Source organism: Neomonachus schauinslandi, chromosome 9, assembly GCF_002201575.2.
Source record: "Neomonachus schauinslandi chromosome 9, ASM220157v2, whole genome shotgun sequence".
NCBI lineage: Eukaryota > Metazoa > Chordata > Mammalia > Carnivora > Phocidae > Neomonachus > Neomonachus schauinslandi.
In genome coordinates, this window is record NC_058411.1 from 138599201 (window position 1) to 138605200 (window position 6000).

Here is a 6000-nt window from a genome sequence, read left to right on the forward strand (position 1 = left end):
TCTGAGGGTGTTAGCTATGTGCTTGCTATTTCTTACCTGAGACATAGGTACAGGGGTGTTTGCTTTGTCAAGTATGTCATTAAGCTATTTCGGGGGCCCCAGAGACCACCCCCTCACGTTCGGTGATTCACTGGAACAACTTACAGGACTCAGCATATAGTAAGTACTACTCACAGCTAAGACTTTCTATAGCAACAGGGACACAAAGTCAGATCAGCAAGGGGAAAAGACCTATCAGGCAGAGCTTGTAGGACTCTGCTCTCTAACTCCCATGAGAGCACACTCTCTCTCAGGGAAGATGCACCATTTCTGCCCCAGGAAACCTATCAGAGACTCAAAATCTAGGGTTTTTACTGGGGACTGGTCACAAAGGAACCCTCTGCCCACTAAAAATTTGGACTCTCAGAATGTGCTAGCTCCATGAACCAAGTGGGGAGTCGTGTTCTGCCTTCTGCCGGGGCCTGCACACTATGGGAGTGGGAGAGGGAGAAGCAGGCTTCCCACGGAGCAGGGAGCCCGATGCGGGGCTCGATCCCAGGACCCCGGGATCATGACCTGAGCCGAAGGCAGACGCTTAACGACTGAGCCACCCAGGAGCCCCAAGATACAGGAATTTCTAAACAAAGTAAATTCAATAGTTCCTTGCAATTCTAGAGAACAAAGTCCATACGTCATAACCCCAAGACCTTTCACAAGCTGACTTCAGCATGTATTTTTCACTCTGTGCCAGGCACCATGCTGGGAACTGGAGTAGAGACGGGCAAGACAGAATTACTTCTAGGCTGGCAGGAAATGGACATGTCAACAAATAATTACAACTCACTGAAGTAAGTCCCACAAAAAAAGTCTCTTCTTCAAAGTCTATGACTTCCCACAGAAACAGACCCATAAATACAGAGAACAAACTGATGGTTGCCAAAGAGGAGGGGTCAGGGGACGGGCAAAATGGGTGAAGGGGAGTGGGAGGTATAGGCTTCTAGTTACGGAATGCATAAGTCACGGGGAGGAAAGGTAGAGTGCAGGGAACAGAGTCAGTGGTACGGCAGTAGCTTTGGGTGGTGACGGGTGGTGGCTATACTTGCAGGGAGCACCGCAGAAAGACTAGAGCTGTCAAATCACTATGTTGTACATGGGAAACGAAGGTAACATTGTGTATCAACTATACTTCCATTTAGAAAACAAAACGGGCCAGTGTGGAGGTGGGGGCCAGTCTATAGCTTCCCAGGTGAAGGAAAAACTCAGGAAAATCATAGAGAAGCTTTCAAAAGAACACTGAATTGGATGCCTGGTGTGAAGGGTAGTCCATGCCTATTTGTGCCAAGTCTGAGGTAGAAGAGCAGGTGCTTGGACAAGGAGACTGCTTAAAGACATGCTCCTGGCAATGGCGAACCACTAGGGTTTTTAGCATTTAGTTCCCGAGTACTTTGCAATTAAATCACTTTGGGCCTCTCTGTTCTATCCTTTCTTCCCTTAAAAGGAAGTATATAAAAGTATATACAGAAAACAGGTATTGCATGTTAGAGTAAGTGCATATTTAGTTAAAATTAGTATTAATATATTTAATTTTAATATAGCATATATTTAATTTTAAATATTTCAAACATACAAAAAAATGATACCCATGTACTCACCAACCAAATTTAAGAAGTCAAATTCTGTCCTACTCTCTTTCAAAGGTATAAAATGTTTCAGATATATTTAAAATCCCACTCACTCCTCTTTTTTTTTGTAGATTTTATTTATTTATTCATGAGAGATAGAGAGAGAGAGGCAGAGGGAGAAGCAGGCTCCCCGTGGAGCAGGGAGCCCGATGCGGGACTCGATCCCAGGACCCTGGGATCATGACCTGAGCTGAAGGCAGACGCTTAACCGACTGAGCCACCCAGGCCTCCCCCCACTCACTCCTCTTATCTCCTTCTCTTCCCCTCCCTCATAGATAATACTGACTATCCCAAAGTGGATGCATATGATTTCTCTGCATATTGGTCTTTCACTACACATCTAACACTATGGGCTTTGTCCAGTTTTTAAACTCTGGGTTTCCTTATCAGTAAAATGAAGGCAGTAACTACCTCTTCCAGTTAGTGGAGTAGAAATGGAACGTATATGGTGGCTATCATGGTGACTGGCACTGAAAAGAACTCAAGACGCAGAAATTTCGTTCCCTCCTAGTAGACTGTAAGCTAGTCTTGCAGCCTTGCTAACAAAATGTTGGTTCAATTTAGTTCTATTTACATTCCCCATATGCAATACTTCTGCCTTCCTTCCTTCCCCATTTCTGACCTCTACACCAGTCTCTGCCATTATTGCCCTTTAACCTTGACAGGGACACAAAAATGCTACTTATCTACACTGGTGGCACCAGGAGCTGTAGGGTGGCTGCTCCATCTCAGGCCATTAAATGTCCAAAGTGCTGAGTAACCTGAGGGCAGGTGAAGGGTATGGGAGAAAGTCTGGTGTGGAAGATGCCTGGAGTCAGGCAGCTCTTTCAACACAGGAACAATCTCCTGGTGCTTCAGATTCTCCTTGTCAAAAATCAGGACAACTTTACCAACTTCTCTGGGTAACGGTGGTAACAGAACCTTACTATGTGCCAAGTACTCTTTGAAGCATTATTGCATATATTAAGCCATTCAATCCTAACAAGACCTCCAGGATGTGGAAGATTTCCCCCGTAGGACAGAAGGAAACCGAGGCACTGAGTTTAAACGACGAGTGGACACGGTCACTGAGCTAGTACGTGGGAGGGCCGGGATTCCAACCCAGGCAATGTGATGCAGCCTGTCCTTAACCACTCCCCTTTGCAGAGGTATTGTGGAGCTACACGTGTAAGATAAAGGGTCCCAAGCACGTGGCACGCTGTACACCCAAAACACAGCAGCCCGGCACGTGACCGTGGAAGGGCACAGGAAGAGTAGAGTTTTGGTCTTCAGGGGGTAGGCGGGGAGTGCCAGAGGACTGGGCTGGGATCACGGCAGGCACCGGAGTACGGGAACAAGAACAGAATGGGTGCTGGGCCGGCTCTTCCACCGACGCCCGGGGCGACCCTGGCCCCACCCCCGGGCCTCTGCGGGTCTGCGAACACGCGTGCTTTTCTGCTCTCCTCCCAGGCTACTGGCCGCGACAGAGGAGGGCTCCGCGGGCCTAGCCGAACCGGGACGGGCAACGGAGGAGACGGCGAGCCTTCCACTCCGGCCCCGGGGCCGGGTCGTGGGAGCGGGGCTGGGCTGGGCCAGGGCTGGGGCCCGTCCGCCCGTAAGTCCGAGCGCGCCGCACTCACCTGTCCCGCAGGCTCGCAGCGGGGGGAACCCGGGTCCAAACTCCCCGCGCCGCCTCCTCAGCCCCCGCGCCGAGCGCGAGCTCACTTCGCGCCGGAAGCCGGCCGATCCCGATTGGCTGCTTCCTGAGGAAACCGACCAGTGCCGTCGCCCCGTGGCACCTGTCCCCGCCTCCGGGGGGGGGCTGTTGGGGCGGGGTGTTCCCAACGCCCAATCAGAGTCCGGAAGTCGAAGTCACGCGACCACGGTTAAACCCCGGGCTTCCGGCACGCTCGGGATCTTTGTTTTCCGTGAGTTATTTAGTGTCTGTGGAGGCCTTAAATAAGACAGGATCCTGAGACCGAGAGCTGTGGCGGGAGTGAAAAACCCCGGAGTTGAGAGGATTCTGAGACGTGGCAGTTTCCACAGGCCAAGCTGAGGCTCTTACCCACTGTCTCTGTGAGGTTTCGGCGGATTCTCGCCTCCACTTCCTTGTAACGCTGGCCTCTGCCCGACCCGAGCTCCTGTGCGCGAGCGACTGTAAATTGTCATTGACGGGAAAAGGGGTCGCAAACTCCGATGCTTCGGGGGACATGTGCAGTACCCGAGTGAGAAGCCACGCTGCTGGGCTGATTGTTGCCACGCCGGACTGTGGGCCCTGTGATGCCAGATTTGTTTTCCTTCCCTCCCTTCCCCCCTCCTTCTCTCTTTTCCTCCCTCCCTTTCTTCCTTCTTTCCTTTCTCTTCTCTAAGAAAAATTGAAAATGTGTTTATGTGTGAAATCTGCCGATTTTAAAATGCTACAAAAATAACACGCTGCAGTCAAACAAAACACGCTGGGAAAAAGCAAAAGCAGGTTTTTCATAGAAAAATGGCCAAATAGCAGGATAGAGACAAAGTAGGAGGTATGAAAAATCTACCAAAAGAGAAAGCTCCTAAGACTCAAAGGGTACTACTACCCAGAATAAGTAGGATCGTCTCAGAACTCAATGAGGGGTGACACTCAGCTGAAATCGCCTGGGCCACACACTGCCTCAATTTTCCTTCAGCTTTTTACTAAATTGTCCTTCACATTTCTGCCATCTCTAGTGCCAGGCATTGTGCTAAGCTCTTGAGAGCTTTCTCATGGAGCGCACAGGACATTAGACTTGCACATTGGTGACAAAAGCGATAGGAATGCTGATGGATGTTTTGGGAGCACCCAGGAGAGACACATACACAGATTGGCAGCATTAGGTAAGACTCTGGGAGATGAATAAGAGGTATGATTTGGAGGCAAAGGCCAGGAAACAGGAAAGACCACAGTAAGGTACCTTTGAGGAAATGTCAGGAAAATGAGCAACAGAGAGAGATGTCAGGAGAGGAAACAGGGACCAGATCTCAGTTTGGACTTCACCCCAAAGATAAATGGCAATTGTTGGAGGGATCTGGGAACAAGTGGGATAGGGAGAGCTTTGTTCATTAATTTTAAGTAAAATCAACAGTTTTACATATATGTGTATATATATGTATCTCCACCGCCCAAATCAGGGTATATACCATTTCCAGCACCCGGTAAGATTCCCTTGGGGAGCTTCCCATCTCTCTGTGCCCCCAGCCGTAAGCTGCTATCACCAAGTGTATACTCCTCCATATCTGCCTTTTTTGGCTCAACATAATGTCTGTGAGCTTCATATATATTGTGTGTACCAGTGACTCATTCTCTTTATTACTGTGTAGAGAAAATTCATGAAAACTTAGAAATGGTCCCCAAAATATTACTTCTTGTCCAGTGAACAGGTGTTGTCTAGCATACCCTCAGGGATATCTGATTCTGTGCAGGCTCTACACCTTTCATTGTCTTTGATATAAAGAACAACTCTGTAAGGTTTTTTCAAAAAACGGTTCTTGTCTAGAAAAATACAAGTTGTGTCCAGTGGAATGCATTTAATTATTGTCAATTTCATCAGTCCTGCCAGCTTTTCATCTATTTGTAAAGTATTTCATTATTTCTTATTTAACTACAGTATATATGTGCGGTACTTTAAATTTTAAATTTAAATTTTCCTTTGACTCAGTTGTAATATCCTTCTGGATCTCATTAATTAAAGAGCTAAATAAAACCTTTGACGTGTTTATTTTATGAGAATGAGATGAGAATCATTATACTTGATTTTAAAAATTATTCTTTAACACCAGTAAGCTATTGTATGAACACGCCACAATTTATTTATCCATTCATCTACTGATGGACATTTAAGTTTTTTCCCTTTGGCTATTATAAATAAAGCTGCTATGGACATTTTTGTATAAGTCTTTTGTGATTGTATGCATCACTTTTTCTTGAGTAAACAGTATCTAGGAATGGGATTTCTGGGCTATCGGGTTAAGTATATATTTTACTTTGGTAGAGGCAGTCATGTTTTCAAAGTGGTTGTATCATTTTATACTACCACTAATGCTGGGTGAGTGTCCCATTATCTGCATCCTTGCCAACACTGAAATTGTCAATCCTTTTCATTTTAGCTATTCTGCAGGGTGTGTAATGGTATCTCATTGTTGCTCGTTGTTGTTGTTTTAGAGATTTTATTTATTTATTTGAGAGAGAGAGAGAGAGCATAAGCAGGAGGGAAGAAGTAAGGGGAGAGGGAGCAGGGCAGGGAGCCTGATAGGGGACTCGATCTGGGATCATAACCTGAGCTGAAGATGGCCACTTAACACCCAGGCGCCCTCACTGTTATTTAATTAACCATAGAAGGTTTTC